Genomic DNA, 22,507 nt, shown 5'->3' with positions numbered 1-22,507 from the left:
AAAGTGGTGGGTTAGTTGTCAGTCACAAAAACTATCTTCGCTTAACTCCCTTCCACACTGCAAAATACCCTACCTTTGAATATTTGGGAGTTCAGCTCTCTACCAAAGACCCCAATTCCATCAAATTGCATGTCATCTACCACTCGCCAGGTGATGACGTACAATTTCTCGAGGATTTAACAGACGTAATTTTGCAAAACTCGATAAAAGGCAGCACAGACGTTATACTAGGAGAAATAAATCTGCACATGAATAATGCTAAAGATCCCACAGTAAAAGCCCTCTTCACCCTCCTGGAAACTAACATACTTACCTAACACTGCAATAAACGTACAACAAAGGATCGACCCTTAACGCAATCATCTCCAAACACCCTATTCCTCCAATCTAGCTCATCATCTGACTGGAATGATCACCATCTAATTCTTTTCAATTCACAACCATCTAACCAATGGCCCACCCCTAATCCAACCGCCACAAGCACTGAGTGAGTTACTTATGTCTAATCTCCCAGCAGAGTTAGAGGGAGGAGCTCAGGGATATTTTATTGAGGGGGTTATCCTAAAACCCTATTTGAGCGTGGCGTGTTGTATGGGGAGTGCAGTGCTAGGTTAAATAGTGGTTAAAACTGACTACAAGGTTAACCAGACAAAGTTTATTATGCTAACTTGTGACAGGATTAAAAACAAATGGCGGATAATGTAACTGCCAACATTAGAGACAGCTGCTTTTGGAAACGATCAACATGTTTCGGCCTTCAAACCCATAAAAGTGTTGCGGCCTTAATTAGGATCATATGTAAGCTACTGCAATTGGGGAGTGAACACAACAGTAAAAGCGTGTAAGAAAATAATCAATAAATGGCACTTTGTAGTACTGAACCAGTGATCTTGCAATTCAACAGATTCACCGATGGAACCTACAACAGTAAGGTAATTTGCAGCATCTGTCCTGGACTATGAGCCATAGGTACATACGCCAAACCAACCGCTCAACGTGACCAATGATGCCTGATGCGTAAATGAGTCAAACTAACTAATCTTTAAAAAATGTTTTATTTGAAAATGAAATGGGAAATTTTATTATCCTTAACATATCCATTCTATGCCAGGCATCCATTGAAAAAAGCTAGACAAAGAATATCTTGAGTCTTAGTGCCTGACTTATTTGCAAGTGATTAATATTTATTTCTCCAGATTTGAAACCAGAAGTACAAAGGGTAAGGGAGCTGTCATTTGTCAATGATGAAACTCCATTTCCATGTAAGAGCTGCAAAGCAGAGACTTGTAGGATGACTAAGAGTTTATATGGAACCATTTGTTGACTAGTCCCAACAGGAGGATGAATTCTATTCCAGATCATTGGCATGCTACCGACTATTTCTCACCTTTTAGCACATAGATGGTGCAGCTGTAATATTGGGAGTGAATAGGATCACACTGAAGAACAAGCGAGGAAAACTTGTCCATGTTTAGGAGCATTTGGGTAGCGTAACACTTTTAACTTGTATGAACCTGTGACCCCTGGGTGGCACCAGTCGTAAAGCCAACGGATTTGGAAAGTTCCTAAATGTGCCTGGCTGATTTACTTAAGGTTCTTCTGTATCAAGCATGACAAATTGTGAATATATATTGCCGAAGGACAGGTTGCTTCAGATCATCTCCCTGCCTAAACCCTTGGATTCAGGTTCACACTTTACATGGCTATTCATGGTTGTTGGTGTACAGGCAGAGCCAGACCTCCGCCACCTCAGCAGTTTTCCCAGGCATTTACTGGCTGAGGACAGGGAGCAAGCAGGTGCCAATCTTCCCAGTCCCCCTCCCCTACTGTGTCAGGTGCCAGTCTGCTTTAATTTGTTTTTAGCTGTGCATTTCCTCCCTGTGGGAGGCAGGATCCATTACCTTCTCCAAGGGTGGTAATCTATCACATCCAACAGATAGCTCCCCCAAATTGTTTGATAGCTAAACCCTTCTATTTCAACCCACCGCAGCTTCCTCTTTCATCAAAAACGCTCTCAAAATAGCATCTGTCAAACTTGCTGCAAGAGGTGCGAGGTCTACTTTCCAAAGCAGCCATCAAGAGGTTTCTGTAGATGTGGTCGGGTTGTTACTCCTGCTATTTCCTTATGTTGAAGGATGCCGGTTTCTCTCCAATTTCAGATTTTTGCCCACTGAATTCCTTCCTGTAGAAATAGATTCAAAATCTCAGTCTGGCTCTGGTTTTGTCTTCCTTGGATCCGAGGCGACTGAATAGTGGCTTTCAACCTTCAGGACTAATAGCTTCTTAAGCCCATCCTGCAGTGCAGTATAAGATACCAAACCGTTCAAGGTAGGCCTGGAGCATTTTAAATTTGTCGTGCTTGACTTTGGCCTCTTTATTGCGGTAGTGCCAGTCCCTTACTCACTGATCAACTGTTGAAGGGGGGTTTGCCGCTGTTAACCAGGGACACCTTCAGACTGTAGCAAACCTCCTGACATTGTTGGGGTTCTTAACACGCTGAAGTCGCACTGGACTTTTTTTAGAGGCGTCCTTTAGTTAATGCGGTCTTGGATATGGTGCAGTTCAGTGCCTTCCCTCCACCACAACTAGTCCAGGACATTCTGATGGATGCAACTGCTTGTGGATTCCTCACCTTTTGATTTACCCCTTGTGCTGCATTCCACGAAAACATTTTTTTTTCATAGCTCTGCCACGTTGACGAGGACGTCACAATGGCATGGCTCATCACGCGACTCCGCGCGACGTCATCGGAGCCATGAGATCATCTCGTTGTCGTTCTGACGTTGATTCCCTTTTTCATGCTCCGTCGACACGTAACAGTTTTTCTGGGACTCCCTATCAACTTAGTAGTAGTCTACATTGTTATTGTTATCTTTAATCTGTTTCTGTGCAATAGCTACTCAGAAGAAGCCTAGTTTTAAAACCTGTAGGAATGTGTAGGACACATGTCTGTCACTGACCCACACAAAGATTGCCTTTGGTGCTTGTCTGAGCTCTTCGTGTTGTGAAAAAACTTGTATTTATTATTTTAAAAGGGGCTGCATGTCCGTGTGCAGGTAGCAGTTATCTCAGGTAAGTATAATGTGTGCCCTAAAGTAATTAACTTGCACCCTCGCCATGCATTGCTTGTACCCTCACATATTACATCACTCATGAACCTGGTCAGTGATTGCAATAGAATCAGAATCAGAATAAACTTTATTTGATTGTAGTCATTTAAACTCATAAAAGCAACAGTTTAAAACATTTGGTACTGGTAGTAATCAAAATACATTATACTATATTAGATAAACACATATTCCCTACATGTAACTTTCTATCAGTTACTTTTTGACTAAAAAACTAGTAGCTCGCCAAAAAATATTACAGTATAATATACTTTTTAACAGTAAGTTTTATCCAATTATACTTTTCCTTCGTAGTATATTCTTCAGGAAACCAGTCATAACACCCACCCAATAAGCGATTCCCAATAATTATAAAGATAAAAAGGCCAGACGACTTTGCTTTCATCCCCCTTGCTTCAGCAATGGCAAGATCCATCTTGCTCTTTCTCCTGTGTAAAATATACAAAATAAGGTCACATGAATTGTTGATTCTGGTGATATATTGTCACAAGATCAGTGACCAAGTTCTCTAGACCAATCGTTAACCACTGAATAGCTGACCAAACGGTGGAAGCTGCAAAACCTAAACCTTGTTAGAACATATTTATCGAACCCTCCCAATGTACCAAATCAAATATGGTTGAATTTGATTAGTTACCATCGTCAATTGATGCTGGACCACAGTACATTTTTTCATTTCCAGGGCAGCTCTAAGACTCTAAATGTGCCGTACATATTAATTTGAATTCCTTTCTAAAGATGGAACTCCTTTTCTCAGAGCAAGAGTAAAACTCTAAGCGACCAAGATCCGTCCAATTTTTTTTAACATAGTTAAGCCAGGCAATCTTATTTGCATGGTCCAAACTCAAAGTCCTTAATTATTTCTCTATTTAGTCCTGTACTGCTGGAGGTCCATACTCGATGCCACAGTAATAATGGCTGTACTTTAATAATGTCAGAAATATAAGAAATCCTCAATTCGCTATGACAATTAAAAACTGGGGAACTCGAAGGCACTGCTAAAAGAAACCTTAAAAATGAATTTTCCACTTGTTAGATTGGCGATACATCATAAAAACCCCATATTCCCTCCCCAAACATTTCAATACTTAGCCTGATAAATTTTAAGAAGAATCCACGGGGGCCTTTGGCCCATTTTGTTTGCAAAGTTAACAGCAGCCGCGGTTGACCTCATAAAAAGGAGACTCCTGCTCTTAACCGCCGGTCCCCAAGAACCGGTGTGCTCAAAAAGGACGCCCAAATACGAGAACATATTAGTCTACCCTGCTATCCCCTAACTACATACTACTACATTTATTCCTCTCCTTCCCACGTGACATTATAAAGGGTTTTTTCGCATTAAGTTTTAGACCACGGCTATCCATAAACCTAGTGTATGAAGTAAGGGCTTTCTGTAGACCTAACTGCGTTCTTGCCATAAGTACTGCGTCGTCCGCGTAGAGGAGGGAGACATTCGGCTTTTTATTGATGTATGGTGAATCTCTCGCCCTTTCCTCGAGTCCCTTTTCTAATGCGTTGGTATATAGAGTGAAGAGGAATGGGGCAAAGACACAGCCTTGTCTCGCACCCCTCTCCATGCGGAACGGCACAGTACATTCCCCTTTTAATCCATACCTCACCTTAGCGGTGGCCCCAGCATATAGTTGTCTTAGGAACTGCATCAGTACCGGGTCGATCTTTAAATCCATTAAAATATTCCACAAGGTGTTGTATATAACACAATCAAATGCGGCCGTAAGGTCTACAAATGCCACATAAAACTTCCCTGCCTTTGCCGGAGTATATTTTCAAACTAAAATACTAAGATTTAAAACCTGCTCCTTTGTCCCTAGTTCCTGTCTAAACCCATGCTTAAAACATTATCTTCAGCCCAGGTATGCAGTCTATCCAAGACAACCCTTCCTACCACCTTCACTAGGGAATCTAACAGGTATATTGGGCGGTAACATGCCAGGTTTTCCCGTTCCCCTTTTTTAAAAATCTGTATTATCAATGACTCTGACCAGGACTTAATAAATCCCTTCGCATAACAGGCTTCTAAGACAGGAGTTATCAGTGGAGACCATAATGCAGAAATTGACTTAAAACGGTCAATGGGCAAGCCATCGGGTCCTGGTGCCTTTCCACCTTTACTAGCATTAATAGCCCCTATAACTTAATTGTGTTTAATTTGCAACTCAATAGGCGAGAATAGTAAAATCCCATATGACATCTGAGTTGACGTCATTGATAGCAACCCTGTGCATGGCGGGGAATGAGTTATAGTTACTTTAGGACACACGTTATAGTTACTTGAGATCACGCTAATTGGTGAGTTTCACTGGTCCTGTTAGTTTAAACCTTGTTTATAACTATAATGCACATTTAGCCTTTTTGTTTCAGCCTCCTGGCCTTTCTCAATGTTGATTCGCTTATCTATCAGTTACGTTATATCATGTAAAAAAGCAACATTGATTGGACAGCCAGCTCACCATAAACATTTATGACGGACTACAAATAGAAGTGCCTCATAGAACTGAGTTAATGTGGCACCCATTTTGTCATGTTATTTTACATTTGTTTTTGCACACTGTGCACTGAAATCTTGGAGCACCAATTTCAATCTCCTTCATTTTCATGTAATTCAATCATGTAAATTATAACTTTCAGATGAATTACATTTATAAAGAATTCCATATATTTACACAATTTCACCCTGGATGGGCCCACCTGATTGATTTACATATTTGCTGTCCCACATACCTGAAGCTGCTAATCAGTTGTGTAATTAATTACATTCATTATGCTCTGAATGGACCACTTATATCGGAGTTATTATAATGCCACATAGCTCTGTTCCTAATGTTATACAGCATTGCCATCTAGCCCTAAATATGTACAAAATTACATGACGGAACGGTTCTGTCACCCGCGCGCCCCCCTGCGACGGTTAGTGCTGCGGCGGAATAGCCGCCGCAGCAAAAGAGTTAGGGGACCATAGTTCCTCCTCAATGTTTATGCCCCTTGGGGTGAGGGTCCTTAGTTCAACTATGTAGCAGGATTCCATCTACCTTAAGGATCTGACCCTATCACTGCCTCTTTCTTTAGGAGGACTTTGTTTATACAGAAAAATCTCAACAAATCGCTTTTGCTTAGATGCACTAAGGCAAATGGCCTGGACACTGGATAAAAAGGATCATTGTTTTTGATTGCCTGGGTATGTTCTAATATCGGTTTCTTCACTGGATGGATAGTACTCCCAATGTACTTCTTTTCGCCGGGACAAACTTGACCGTACACAGCAAAATTAGAATTACAATTTGGCTATTTGTTAATCTTTCGATTTTCTTTCTTGCCCGGAATCTCAATTTCTTTGACTTTTCTACTATTCCTGCACACCTTACATTTAGTGCAGGAGAAAAAAACTGTTCTGATTTCATAGGGTTCTTCTCCATGTAGTGACTGTGTACTAGTAGATCTTTTAATGATACACCCTTCCTATATGTGACATCTGGTCTCTCTGATAACTTTTCCCAGAATAGTATGTCTGCCCCCACCACGCTTCTGGATGAGCCTTCAAATTTGTCCAGAGTCTTCTGTTTAATTTAATATCATCCTTGTCACAGTTGGATGCTCTGTTTAATTTAATATCATCCTTGTCACAGTTGGATGCTCTTTTTCTTTTTTTTTCGGGGGCTAGTAGTTCTTGTCGATCTTTCTGTTGCACGTTGTACATTGCTCCCTTAAAACATGAATCTGAAAGAGACACGTTCGTGATAGATTCCTTACCTTAGAATATCCCCAGGCGTCCGACTGGATCCCGAAATGTTTGCGTAGCAGTACCCTTGTGCGTCGGTAGGCATCGTCTGCAGCTTACTAACTAATGTCTCTTACAGATATATCGTTACACAAGTAGTAACTTGTGCTTTGGGTAGCCTCTTTCACTAAACCGATTACATGCTTCTCTTTCTGCTTCCTTGAAATCATTACACATGGTACAGTTTTATTGTAGCCATAATATATATCATAGTGAATGCTTTTTATCAGTCTCTGTGGGTGTGAACTTTGTGCATGCAAGACTGCGTTGCCCCCAGTAGGTTTTCTGGAGGGCACAACAGAACAGCAAATCTAAGCAAGGTACTTCTGCTTTACTCAATTGACTGGTAAATCTCAGATTTAAATCATTGTGGTTAAGGGCAATGTCCCTTCTGATTCCTCCTGTGTGCCCCGCCAGATAAAAAATAATTATATAAAGATCATCAATATATCTGGCCAATAGGGCCATCTTGTTTATCCATAGTTAATTTTGCTCCGCCTAGGCCACATGCTTCTCCCACCAGCCTACAAAAAGATTAGCAAAACTGGGGGCCAAGCACGTGCCCATGGTGGTCCTCCGGGTTTGGAGGTACAATTGTCCTGACAGCAGATAGATGTTATTATTTAGGCAGAAAGAAATCAATTGTAACAACATGGAATTAGGTTCTTGATATTTAAGCGATCTGCTACTGCTCGTAAAGCGTTTTTTTGGCTTGGCTATATGTTTGGCGCGGTTTGATGAATCTCTGTGAAATATCCCCCCCAAAAATGTCCTCTAGGGTCTTGTTGTTTTAGGAAAGGTTCGTGGAGATCCGTCTAGTGGAGGCCGGGAAAAAGTGGATGGCCTAAAAGTGTTTCCCATGTTAATTTCCAAAGGAATTTTGAACATGACTACAACCGATACCACTGGACATACAGCCACTCACTAATCTACTTACTCCTAGATAAACACAGTCACACAACCACTCGCATAATATATGCTTGAAATAGTATCACTCATCAGTAGTAGACAAGATATACTAATTTAACTTTTGTAGTACCTTAATATATGTTTAACACTCAAAAAATGTAGGAAACCTTCACAATCACTGGATGATGTCATCAGTGATATAATTTGAGATGTCATGAGTGATGTCACTGATCATGTCATAAGTGATGTAATTTGTGAAGTCCTAAGCAGTGCCTTGCCGGAGTGCAAGTTATAGTTAGCTCAGTTAACTATAACCGCTGAATTTCAGTGTTTTTGTACAAGTGAAATCTGAGCCTAACTATAATGTCCCTGTAACCTTTGGTTTTTTCATTGAAGAATATATATATATATATATATATATATATATATATATATATATATATATATATATATATATATATATATATATATATATTCACTGAAAAAAACCATTGGTTATAGACCATATATAGTTAGGGATTAGCATTTACCAAACCATAATTTACTCGCACAAAACCATAGAAATTCGCATATATAGTTAGTTGCAATAACTATATATCGCGCACCCGCAATCCACTGCTGATGATGTCACATATTACATCATTCATGACATGGTCAGTGACATCACTGATGACTTCACTGATGACATCTCAAATGACATCACTGATGACATCACTGATGACATCATCCAGTGACTGTATGTTTCTGTAAAGTAAAATTATGTCTTACATATTGAAGAATGAGTGGATGTATAAGTGTCTGGATGAAGGATTTAGTAGGTGCATGACTGACTGTATGAGAGAATGATTAAATGTGTCTCACTGAGTGCATGGGTTAGTGACTAAACTGTCTTAATTTGTGCATTATTATGTCTGTTATGTAAACTGCTGCATGTGTTGATCAGTAGCTATATGAGTAACTATATGGGTTATTGATTGGTTGCCCAGGTATTTGTATGGGAGACTGAGTATGTGTGTGGGTGGCTGGGAGGTGTATGACTCTGTGCATAGATGTGTGAGCAGTTGATTCACTAGATGTATGGGTTCAAAAGTGCAAGTGGAAACAGCTGTATGGGCAGTTGACTGTGTGCATGAGTGTATTGGTGAATGAATGGATATCTCAGTGCTACATGTCAAAGTAAGTACATATGTAAAATACAGTCCATGTGAGAGTTGACATATATAAATAACTGTGCATAAGAGCCAGTGAATGTGTGAGTGGCTGTATGGATCATTGTGAACTTGTATCAGGGATTGTATAAGAGAGTAAATATGTGTTAGTATATGTTTTAATAAGTAAGGTATGTATAACTGTATAGTTGAGGGAATGGAGGTGTGATTGATTCTTTGCATGACTGACTAGGTGTGTGAGTAACTCCAGGAATCGAACCCTGGTCCCGGGCCGACCTCTGCTTCTGGGTCTGCCGCCTCTAACCAGTGAGCCACACCAATCCATATATATATTAGAAATCACAATTCAAAGTAGAAAATTAAGTAAACATATTTAATGGTTTATTTTTGCTGTTATCAGAAAATATCAAATTTCACTGAAAACAGTGAGTTGAAGGTATTCATCATATAACAGCGGGGAAAAAAAAACACAATCAAAATGATTGTGTTTAAAAAACCCAAATAATATAAATAAGCAGAAATAGGAACTTCTCCAAAGTAACTTACTTTCTATGACGTCAAAGGATATCCTATGAACAGCTTATACTCTGTTGTGCTGTTACTATTTTCTGCCCGCCACTTTCTGAAAGATAAACTCAATTGTTTTAAGAAAACTGAGATATACAAAGCAATTTGAAACAGCACACTAAGTTACAGCAACACCTAGAACCAATTACCTACCCTAAATTCTGACTTCAAAAATCAAGTCAAAAGGCAACATTGCTTCATACTCAATTAGTAATGTTTGCTGAAAGACTAGCCATTTTTTAAATTTCAAATAAGCTGTGTAATATCCAGATGTTGTTAAAGGACCAGCATATTATATAATAGCTGCAGTTGCAAATGTTCTACCTGAAATCGATGACTGTGTAGCCAAAACATTTTTAATTAGACTGGACAACTTATTTTCTTCCAGTTTATGTAGTTGAAATTGTAAAATGACATTTCATCCATAAGTTTTCAAAAATAATGTTGACAGCATTGCAGACTTACATTTACTCTACTCCTTATTTTGATCTGCTGCTTGACTTTGCTTATAAAAACAAACAGTTTTCGCTCTGTACTACAATTATCCACAATATATAGTAGGAGCCATTAGAACCTCTGTAAATTCCTCTAAACAAATCCCAAGCTTCCTTTCCTAAAATTTTGGTTGTAAGAACACCAGGTAAGAATTTTGAAGGTGGAAAGGCAATCTTTTTTTGAAAGTTAAAACAGAATCATTGCAGAATGACCAACCGTTTCCAGATTTCAAATAAGCTGTATAATGTCCTGAATTAGTTGAAGGACCGTTATGATATATAATTGCAGTAGTTATAAAAGTCCTTCCTGATATTGACAACTACGAAGCCACAAAATTATTAATTAAAGTTGTCAATTTAGTTCCATCAGGCCTACATCGTTGGAACATTAAAATGACATACTGGCCATAACTTCGTAAAATTAACGTGGACAGCATTCCAGACTTACATTGGCTGCACTCCATATTTTGATCGGCTGCCTTTACTAGCTTATTGAAGGATACTGATTTACTGTCAGGCAAAGTTAAATATATAAATCTTTCTGAGTCTACACTAGTAGTACTTGATAGCCTACAGTTCTCGCAGTCATGCTGCCATTGATAAGAAAGGCCAAATAGATAATCTACATCTACACCCTCATCTTGCAATACATTAAAAACTACTGACAATCCTGCTGAATATTTTCAGAGAATTCTGTTTGACCTGAACATTCGTCTAACAGAAAACGAATTTCAGACACACTTTCTACTCTCGTTCTATCAGCACTACATTTCTCTAACACAGAATTCAATAAACAGCATAAACTTTGTTCCGAATTGATCACAATCTGTTCTTTGAAAGTCTCTAGTGAAAAGAGAACATTAACAACTACATTAGCATAGCAGTTGACACGAGAACTATTTTCAAATTTAAAACCAACAACATTTTCAACAGAATTCATTTTATTCCTGCTTACAATTTTAGGTTCATCGACTTTTGGTCTTTTTGCTACAACATCCCTACTATTACTGATATTTCTTTGTTTCCGGCCCACCACACGTTTCTCAATCAAAGGATATTGAGGCAAATGTGGTGCATACTCTCTTCTTAACCTATTGTATTCCTTAACACAATCTAGATCCGCACAAATGTTTGTGACATCACAGTCAATCAAGTACAAACCCGATAAAGTTCTGACTCGTGACAATGCTACATAAGCCATACCCTCTTTGAATACAGAACTGCCAATATTCACTAAAGCAGTGTTTACACTTAAACCTTGCGATTTATGAATTGTCACCGCATATGCCAAGCAAACAGGAAACTGCTTACGGCGAACATATAAGTCTTTAACAAGCAAAAACCTAGCAGAGCAACGACCAATTAGCTGTACTTCCTCAATGCCATCAAATTTAATTTTTATAAATTCAATTCCATCTCTATTTCTGTATTTCTCAAAATCAACATTACCCATTGATCCATTTACCAGACCTCTTTCAACATGTAAATTCCTTCTCAAAATGATACGGCAATTTAAGCACACATTCAGAGTCTTTTCAAAACCCGCAGTTTTAGATATAGTCTTCTCTAATGAATCCAATTTAGATTTCAAATTCTCTGACAAAATAATTGTTGCTCCCATATGCTCTATTTTGTCAATAGCTTCCAGTTTCACAATCTCTTGTTTTTCTAAATTCAACATTTTGTTGTTGAAGATGGAACATTCTGCAAGAGTTGGCATCAAACATATTCCAGATTTCTTCACAGTAATTTTCTGAAAAATATCCTCTGGCAAAACGTCTTCTTCTGGATATAAATTTGACAGTAAGCGTGCATGTAAAGCTTCTGTTCGAGGCATGTGGGCTGCTGAATTCATATCTGTGCATAGATCGCCGCCTAGTGTTGGGTCCGGATGATTGCACATTGTTGTCCTGGAAGAGTCTTCGAAGTATCACGAGATAGGTGGCTCCTCCCCTGGACTACAGTGCGCATGGGCATCGCCTCCATCCCCAGATTGTTTTTTTCCGCCATTGGGTTCGGGTTCGGATGTGTTTCGGTTCCCTCTGTCGGAATCGATAGTTGTTTAACTTTCCTAACTTGAGACCAAAAGGTCTTTAGGACTTGCGTCGGTATTGTCCATCGTTCGGGTTTTGTTCTTCATCAGCTCCGAACTCTTGCTGCCCTTCCGCGTGCTGTCGGCGCGGACGGGCCTACACGACGCTCCAGACTACTTAACATGGAACGAACTCCGTTTAAAAGGTGCCCGGTGTGCACCTCCAAGTATTCACACCTCGACGTGCACCCAGTGTGCAACAAGTGTTTGTCGCCGGGCCATGATGAGGCCAGGTGTATGGCCTGCTCCAAGTTCCGGTGTAAAAAGACTCTCAAGCTTCGTCGGGCCGCTAGACTCCAGGCCCAGTTATCGGCGCCCCCGCCAGACAACATCTTCGAGGAAGACGTTGGTGACCTTCTTTCAAGTTTCGGACTCCAGCCCAGCGTCAGAGGATGAGAACTACGACGCGGGGGACGAGGAGTTTGATGAAGTCGTCGGAGAGGTAGGGGACGACGACGGGGCCATTGCCACCGTGGGGGATAGCTCAGAGGAGGAGCACCCTCAGACGGACTCCGGGGTCAATCCCCATGATACGGCCCAGGTCGAGGGATCGCCTTCGGGCCTTACCCAAGACCTCAATACTCGTCCCACGGCCCCGCCTACGGGCCCGGCCACGGACATTGGTGATGCGCCACTCCCGGTGAAGAAATCGAAAGTGAAACCATCGGCGTCCACACCAACAGTATCGAAACTGAAAGTGAAAGCACTGGTGGGACAATAGGCTCCTGAGGCCTCAGCGCCTAAAAAGCCCAAATGGCCGCCGACATCAAGAGCCACGCCAAGATGGCCGACCCTAAGACCCAGGCGTCGAAGGCGAAGACGACCGACGCGGCCGCGTCGGCGCCGAAGATGGTCGAGGTCGACGACCCCAAAAGACCCTCAAAGAAGCGTCAAGACGACCCCAAAGCTCTGGCTGCGCCGATTCCGGTCGTCAAGGGCAAGGGTGGTGACGTGTCGGCTCCGAAGACCGTGCCTTTAATCGCCGACCCGACTCCGGACTCGGGGGACTCGCACAAGCCGGTCCAGCCCTCCCCGTCCTTAACAAAGAAGGTCTCGGAGTCCCTTCAACGTATTCGGAAGGACGCAGTGGGCCCCGAATCGAAGAATGTGGTGCCGAAGCCTACGCAGAAGCCGGCAAAGGCGCAGACGCCGATCCGCTTCACGCTGCCGCCGAAGACGACGCCGAAGGCTTTCGCTCCAAGGCATGGGGCCGGGGTGCCCTTGAAGCTGGTGTCGACGCCCAAAGCGTCATTGGTGGTATCGAAGCCTCGGCTACAGACACTCGCAGACGAGGAGCGTCGAGAGGTTATCATCGACGCCGACACAGGCAAACTTTCTCTCCTTAAGAGGAAAATCACCACGGAGCCGGTGTTGGAACATTTTCGTATTCCACTCAAAAAGAAGTTGGACTCTGCGGGTACTTCTGCCCCTATGGGGCCTGCATCTCCACAAAATCTAGAACTCTCACCGACCCATTCTAACACTGGGGAAGGTGACGGAGATGAAGAGGACGAGTACAATTATCCTGCGTACTCGGATCCGGAGGAGGTCAATGAACCTTGGTCTGCTGGAGGCGACCCTGTGGACCCTCAGTCAGGGCACGAACCGCAGCTTTTTGCAGCAAAAACTTCTCCAACAGAGGACTCTGCAGCCTTCAACGCTCTGATTGAGAGGGCTGCAGCAAATCATGTCTAACTCCATGCGGACCCTGTGGATGTCGATTTTCTGTTTGACACTTTCTCAGTGGCTGAAAAGTCGGTCAAGACATTACATAGCTCAAGGGAGTGCTGAAGCACGCGCCAGAGGTTTTCAAGGAGCCCACTCTGGCGCGAGTCATCAATCCTCGTATTGACAAAAAATACAAGGCAGCGCCCACTGATCCAACGTACATCAAGGGACACTTGCCACTGGATTCGTTGGTGGTATCCAACGCACGCAAGCGGGCGAACTCGCAGACCACAGGTGATGCTCCTCCCCCAGACAAAGAATCGAAGATTTTTGAAGCTTCAGGCAAACGTATTGCTGCGCAGGCAGCTAATATTTGGCGCATTTCAAACACGCAGGCCTTACTTGCACGCTACGATAGGGCGCACTATGACACCCTAGAAACACTTCTGCAACACTTACCTGATCAGTACAAAGAGGCAGCGGAAATGTTGATTCAGGAAGGGAAGCTCATCACTAATGCTTCCATTAAGTGTGCATTAGACGTGGCTGATACCGCCTCCAGGGCTATAAACACTAGCGTGTTACTGCGGAGGCATGCATGGCTTAGAATATCAGGCTTCAAACCAGACATACAGACAACCATCTTAAATCAAACAGTTAATCCAGACCACCTGTTTGGCCCTGAAGTGGATGCAACCCTCGAAAAAATGAAAAAAGACACGGACACTGCTAAGTCTATGGGAGCCCTCCAGTCCCAGCAGTTTAGGGGTGGTTCTTTTCGCCGCTCCATTAACAGAGGCACCTCAAGGGGTCAGGCATCACAATCCACGCCATATTATAAAAGCAACACCCAGACCTCATACACCAACAAGGGTAGAGGTGGTTACAGGGGCAACAACGTCAAAGGCAGAGGACGTGGAAACAGCTCCAGGTCCTCCACCACCAACAAACAGTGACGCCTTGTCACTGCCCCCCAACCACACAACACCGGTCGGGGGGAGACTCCAGCAGTTCCTGCCCGCGTGGAGATCCATCACCACGGACAGGTGGGTCAAATCTCTTATTCAGTACGGTTACTGTCTGGAACTTACTTCCACACCACCAAACATACCTCCAAGAAGCCGTCCTATGTCCGGCGAGCACTTGCACTTGTTGCAGCAGGAGGTCAAAGTCATGCTGCAAAAAGGAGCAATAGAGCTCGTTCCACTGCAAGAAAGGGGAACAGGAGTTTACTCTCTGTACTTTCTAATCCCCAAAAAGGACGGATCCCTCAGGCCCATCCTGGACCTCAGGCCCCTCAACCGGTACATTCTGTCGGAGCATTTCCATATGCTCACGTTGCAGCAGGTTCTCCCTCTGCTTCGGCAAGGGGACTTTCTGGCTACGCTAGATCTCAAGGATGCATACTTCCACATTCCCCTGCATCCTTCACACAGGAAGTACCTCAGATTCACGATTCAAGACCAGCACTATCAGTTCAGGGTTCTGCCTTTCGGGGTCACCACAGCGCCAAGGGTTTTTACTAAGTGCCTGGCGACTGTGGCGGCGCATCTACGACGCCAAAAAGTCCACGTCTATCCCTATCTGGACGACTGGCTCATTCAGGCACAGTCGGAACGGCAGTGCGCAGACCACGTGTCCCGCACCATTCATCTCCTGCACGATCTGGGATTCTCACTGAATTACCCGAAATCCCATCTCCAACCCGCCCATATACGGCAGTATCTGGGCGCGACAATAGACACTCTGGCAGCCACTGCGCAGCCAAACTCAGTGAGAATCGCCAGTATCCAGACGCTGATCCAACGATTCAGACCTCAGCACTCGCTTCCAGCGAGGGTGTTCATGCAGTTGATAGGCATGATGGCCTCCTGCATCTCCATCGTCCCGCACGCGAGGTTACATATGCGTCCGCTCCAGGAGTGCCTAGCACGTCAGTGGACTCAGGCTCATGGGCAACTAACAGACCTAGTGTTGGTGAGCGGTCGGGCGTACAACTCTCTGCATTGGTGGAATCCACAAAACCTTTGCAAGGGCCGACTGTTTCAAGAGCCAGTGCCACAGATTATCCTGACAACGGACGCCTCTCTCCAGGGTTGGGGAGCGCATGTACTCCACTACACAGTGCAGGGACTATGGACACTACAGCAGAAGAAGATGCACATCAATGTGTTGGAACTGATGGCAATCTTCATGGCCTTAAAGGCGTTCAAAGTACATCTGTACAACAAGGTCGTGTTGATTCGGACGGACAACATGACGGCCATGTACTACATTCAGAAACAGGGAGGAACACACTCTCCGCAGCTGTCTCATCTGGCTCAGAGCATGTGGAAGTGGGCCATTCAGAGGAACATCTTCCTCATGGCGGAGCATCTCCCAGGCAAGGACAATCAGATGGCGGACCTGCTCAGCAGGCACAGCCACCAAATGCACGAGTGGGAGATACATCCATCAGTACTCCAACCGTACTTCCAAAGGTGGGGTTATCCAGAGATAGACCTGTTCGCCACAAGGGAGAACGCAAAATGCCAAAGCTTCGCCGCCAGGTTCCCACACCCGCAATCGCAGGGCAATGCGATGTGGATGAACTGGTCAGGCAGATTTGCGTACGCTTTTCCCCCAGCACCTCTGATTCCGCTGGTGGCACGCAAGCTCAGGCAACACTCGATGACTCTCATCCTGCTTGCTCCAACGTGGGCTCGCCAACCATGGTACACCACGTTTCTGGAACTTTCCGTGGTGCCGCATCAAAGGCTTCATCTCACTCCCAGCCTTCTGACGCAGAGCCATGGCGACATTCAGCACCCAGATCCGCAACAGCTCAACCTGGCGATCTGGCTCCTGAAGTCCTAGAGTTTGGCTACCTCAATCTTCCCCCCGATTGCATGGACATCATTCGGGAGGCAAGGAAGCCCACTACTAGAGCATGCTATGCGGCTAAATGGAAGCGGTTTGTCATTTATTGTGTAAACCACAACATTGACCCGCTGGATGCTTCCATTCAAAACATCATTTGTTACCTGTTCCATCTATACCAATGCAACTTGGCGTATTCTTCCATCCGCATTCACCTGTCTGCAATGGCCGCATACCTCCAGAATAGGCAACACCTATCGCTTTTCAAAGTTCCTGCTATCAAAGCTTTTCTGGAAGGACTCAAAAGGGTCATTCCACCACGGACACCACCAGCTCCGGAATGGAACCTCAATGTGGTTCTTACAAGGCTGATGGGTCCTCCTTTTGAGCCACTGCACTCTTGTGAGCTTCAGTTTCTAACTTGGAAGGTGGCTTTCTTAGTAGCAATTACATCGCTACGGAGGGTTAGTGAGTTGCAGGCACTCACCATCCAAGAACCTTTTTTCCAAGTACATGCCAACAGGGTGGTGCTCCGCACTAACCCTAAATTTTTACCCAAGGTTGTATCTCAATTCCACTTAAACCAGACAATTGAGTTGCCAGTGTTCTTTCAAAATCCTGAGTCGCTGGCGGAGCGGATGCTCCACACCCTTGACTTAAAACGAGCCTTAATGTACTACGTTGACAGGACAAAAGATTTTCGAAAGACCAAGCAACTTCTCGTTGCATTTGCCTCACACCACAAGGGTAACGCTATTTCCAAAGCTGGTATTGCTAGGTGGATCGTGAAATGCATTCAGATCTGTTACGCTAAAGCTAAACGCACTCTCACAATTCCACCAAGAGCCCACTCCACCAGAAAGCTGGGGGCCTCTATGGCCTTCCTTGGGAACATTCCCTTGGAGGATATCTGTAGAGCAGCCACATGGTCTACCACACATACTTTTACTAAACATTACTGTGTAGACGTACACTCTAAACAGCAGGCAGCTGTTGGTGAGGCTGTTCTCAAAACACTTTTTCAAACTGCTGCAGCTGGCACGGGCGGCCGCCAATGAGGGGAGCACTGCTATGTATTCTATGCACAGATATGAATTCAGCAGCCCACATGCCTCGAACTGCAAATGCTACTTACCAGTATGCATCTGTTCTTGGCATGTAGGGCTGCTGACATTCATATCGCCCGCCCTCCTCCCCGGCGCCTGTAGCAGCTGCAGTATTCATATATGTTCGAGGCATGTGGGCTGCTAAATTCATATCTTAGCATTAGATCGCCGCCTAGTGTTGGGTCCGGATGATCGCACATTGTTGTCCTGGAAGAGTCTTCGAAGTATCCCGAGATAGGTGGCTCCTCCCCTGGACTACAGTGCGCATGGGCATCGGCTCCATCCCCAGATTGTTTTTTTCCGCCATTGGGTTCGTATGCGGTCTCGACGTCTCTCTGTCGGAACCGAGAGAACATAACTTTAAACGGCCAAAAGGCCTTGTATTCTTTACGTCGGTATTGTTTGCGTGCGGTCTCGAGTTCTTCCGTCTCTCGGAGCCGGAATCAGCGGAGTATTTGCACTCTTCGGACATCGAGGCCTTCTCATCGCGACTCGACAGCGACTTTACAGCATGGAGCGGATTCCGCTTAAGCTCTGTCCGCTCTGTGGGTCCAAATACCCACATATAGACGTGCACCCGGTCTGTAACAAATGCCTTTCGCCAGACCATAACGAAGACAACTGCAGGGCCTGTGCGAGTTTCAGGTCCAAGAAGACACTCAAGATTCGGCGCGCGGTGCGCCTTGAGGCCAAACAAGCGGCCCCGGATCCAGAAAACATCTTCGACGACCAAGAAGAGGAGGACCAGAGCCATCATCTTCAAATCTCCCCGCCCGAGACGGAGGTCGAGGCAGTTCCGGAAGACGACGACGGAGTCGTGGGTCAAGGCCTTGAATACGTCGACGAGGTAGGGGACGTCTAAGAGGTTTATGGGGCCGCGAAAGATAGCTCAGGGGACGAGCTATGCCCCGAAGTTTACGGACATAAAGAGCGGGTCACGGGATCGCCTGTCGGCCTTACCCAAGACCCCGTAGCGCAAGCCACGGCCCCGCCTTCAGGCCCGGCCACGGACATACTTGCTGCGCAGACGGTATCGAAACCGAAACTGAAACCTACGGTATCGACTACACCTAAAATGGCCGACCCAAAATCGAAACCGAAACTTAAGGACTCGAGCGTCCCTAAGATGGCGGCCGTACCACCAAAAACGACTAAACCCGCTGCTTCATCGACTCCGTCGACCTCCGGTCCACAGAAGTCGAAGAAATCTGTTGATTCCACAGTGTCGAAATCGGCGCCAGAGGAGGGATCCTCTAAGAAGGGTGGCACGCACAGGTCAACCGCTGCGACGCCGGCAAAGCCCGCCAAAGCCAGCGACACGGCTCCAGTTCCGACTGGGACTTCGTTTGTCGGACGCGTGGTAGAGACAGAGCCGTCAAAGTCACACGGATCGAAGGCTGGCACATCTGCGCATCGGTCCAAGGACTCTGGGGCGGCGGATGCTGCATCATCGTCCAAAACTCAGAAGGGCCAACAGGACGTCGGATCCGAAGGCAAGGTCAAGGCCTCCTCGTCGGTGCCGAAGGCCACTGTAAGTGACGCGTCCCCAATCGCTTCTTCACTACAAAGAATTAGGGAGAAGGCCTCTGCTTCGTCGGCGCCGACGCCATCGCCACAGAAGGCGATAGACATTCCGGTCAAGCCTGCGAGTAAACTCCTCTTCCTTCTGCCACCAAAAGAGGCGCCGAAGGCCTTTTCAACAAAATCGACGCCAAAGAAGTCGGATTCTTCAACGGCAGGGGCACTTTCAGGTCGAGTACTCGACTCAGAAGAGGATTCTGAGCGTTTTATCGACGCAGAAAAGGGCAAATTGACCCTTTGCAAGAGGAGGATCACTTCACAGCCGGTTGACTCCTATGTCATCCCCCTGAAGAAGAACAAGTTTCCCCAGGACGCCTCAGGCCTCATGGAACCTATCCAGCCCCCTCCAAGAAGGAGCCCAACTCCTTCTCCAGACCACTCTGAAAGTGAGGGATATGATGAAGATGACCAATACACTTTCCCAGTCAATGAACCAGATGCACAGCCAGATTCATATGATGACATTGGTGACCAAGGCACCCAAAATGTGGGACAGGACCCACAGCCTTTCAGTACACGTGCATCCCCAACAGAGGATTCTGCAGGTTTCCATGCACTCATTGAGTGGGCAGCTGCTAATCATGATGTGGACATGCATGCTGACCCAGTTGAAGAAGACTTTCTATTTGACACTTTTTCAGTTTCTGAAAGAACTGTAAAGACACTGCCTATGCTCAAAGGGGTCCTCAAGCATGCTGCGGACATCTTTAAAGAGCCTACCAGGGCGAGGGTGGTCAATCCACGTATTGAAAAGAAGTACAGACCAGCACCTGCAGACCCTGCATACATTCGGGGACAGTTGCCGCTTGACTCCCTGGTGGTCGCAAATGCCCGAAAAAGGGCCAACTCCCAAACAACGGGTGAAGCTCCTCCCCCGGATAAGGAGGCCAAAGTGCTAGAGGCAGGAGGCAAAAGAGTAGCTGCGCAGGCTGCCAATTTCTGGCGTATTGCAAATACACAGGCACTATTGGCACGTTATGATAGGTCGCATTACGACACCCTAGAGCAAATTGTGCAACACCTGCCTCCGCAGTTTCAAGAGGGCACCAAAATGATTATACAGGAAGGACAACTGATCTCCAACGCGGCCATAAAGTGTGCACTTGATGCCGCGGACACAGCCGCTAGGACCATTAACACTAGCGTCATGCTGAGACGACAGGCGTGGCTCCGCATATCGGGGTTTAAACCTGACATTCAAACAACCATACTTAATCAACCAGTCAATCCTGATAGACTGTTTGGTCCAGATGTTGACACCACCCTAGAAAAAATTAAAAAAGACACCGAAACTGCTAAGTCTATGGGGGCCCTACAATCACAACAGTTTTGTGGCAATAATTTTCGTCGCTCAGGTGCACGTGGAGTCACCAGAGGACAGATGGGTCAGCAGTCACAATTCTCTAGAGGTGGAGCACAATCCTCGTACCCCAAACAGAACAAGGGGGGCTACAGAGGAAACAGCACCAGAGGACGCGGCAGAGGGAACAACAACAACTCACGCTCCTCTACCCCAAGCAAACAGTGACTCTCTGTCACTGCCCCCCGACCACTTAACACCTGTCGGGGGGAGACTACAGCAGTTCCTGCCCGTCTGGTTAAACATCACCACAGACAGGTGGGTGCGACAACTTGTCCAGTACGGTTATTGTCTAGAGTTAAAATCCACTCCACCCAGCATTCCACCAAGGCAAAGGCCTATGTCCGCAGAGCACTTGCACTTATTGCAGCAGGAAGTGGTGGTGATGCTGCAAAAAGGAGCAATCGAGCTCGTGCCAGTGGGGGAGGAAGGCACGGGGGTATATTCCCTGTACTTCCTTATTCCAAAGAAGGACGGATCTCTCAGACCAATTCTGGATCTCCGTCCCCTCAACCTGTATATACTGTCAGAACATTTCCATATGCTTACACTGCAACAGATTCTTCCCTTGTTAAACCAAGGGGACTTCTTAGCAACCTTAGACCTCAAGGATGCTTATTTCTACATTCCACTACACCCGTCCCACAGAAAATACCTCAGGTTCACTATCCAAGGCAGGCAATATCAGTTCAAGGTCCTACCCTTCGGAGTCACCACAGCCCCAAGGGTGTTTACCAAGTGCCTGGCGACAGTAGCAGCGCACCTCAGGAGGCAGAACATCCATGTCTACCCCTACCTGGACGACTGGCTCGTTCAAGCCAAGTCGGAACAACAGTGCGCCGCGGACATGTCGACTACCATTCACCTCTTTCACGACCTGGGTTTCTCGTTGAATTACCCAAAGTCGCATCTTCAGCCGGCACATGTCCGGCAGTTTCTAGGTGCGACAATCAATACCCTGACGGCCAAAGCTCAACCAAACCAAGTCAGGATAGACAGCATGCAGTCTCTAATCCAAAAGTTCAGACCAAAACACTCACTTCCAGCGAGAGTGTTCATGCAGTTGATAGGCATGATGGCCTCCTGCATCTTCATAGTCCCTCACGCACGGTTGCATATGCGCCCGCTCCAGGAGTGCTTAGCAAATCAGTGGACACAGGCTCAGGGACAATTAACAGACCTAGTGTTGGTTACCAGTCGGGCATACGACTCTCTGCATTGGTGGACTCCACACAACCTTTGCAAGGGCCGACTGTTCCAGGAGCCAGTGCCACAGATTATCCTGACAACGGACGCATCTCTCCAGGGATGGGGAGCTCATCTGCTCACTTACACAGTGCAGGGACTATGGACGACGCAGCAACAGAAGATGCACATCAACTATCTAGAACTGATGGCGATCTTCATGGCGCTCAAGTCCTGCATTGTACATCTGTGCAACAAAGTAGTGTTAGTCCGGACGGACAACATGACCGCGATGTACTACATCCAAAAGCAGGGGGGCACCCACTCACCGCAGCTGTCTCATCTGGCTCAGAGCATGTGGAAGTGGGCCATTCAGAGGAACGTCTTCCTCATGGCAGAACACCTCCCAGGGAAGGACAATCAGATGGCGGATCTGCTCAGCAGATACAGCCATCAAATGCACGAGTGGGAGATACATCCATCAGTACTCCAGCCGTACTTCCAAAGGTGGGGTCATCCAGAGATAGACCTGTTCGCCACAAGGGAGAACGCAAAATGCCAAAGCTTCGCCGCCAGGTTCCCACACCCGCAAT

The 22,507-nt window shown here is 45.6% G+C and overlaps 1 protein-coding gene and 1 pseudogene across 1 annotated transcript in view; both read left to right on the top strand.

Moving 5' to 3' along the window:
• Positions 1-22,507, top strand: part of GIGYF2 (GRB10 interacting GYF protein 2) — a 1,722,773-nt gene that overhangs the window by 659,750 nt on the left and 1,040,516 nt on the right. The gene's annotated exons all lie outside the window — the stretch shown is intronic.
• Positions 861-20,897, top strand: LOC147683414 (uncharacterized; annotated as a pseudogene).

This window comes from Lissotriton vulgaris, chromosome 11 (assembly GCF_964263255.1).
Source record: "Lissotriton vulgaris chromosome 11, aLisVul1.2, whole genome shotgun sequence".
Classification (NCBI taxonomy): Eukaryota; Metazoa; Chordata; class Amphibia; order Caudata; family Salamandridae; genus Lissotriton; species Lissotriton vulgaris.
The sequence above is the reverse complement of the archived record's forward strand: the minus strand, read 5'-3'. Positions and strand labels throughout refer to the sequence as shown.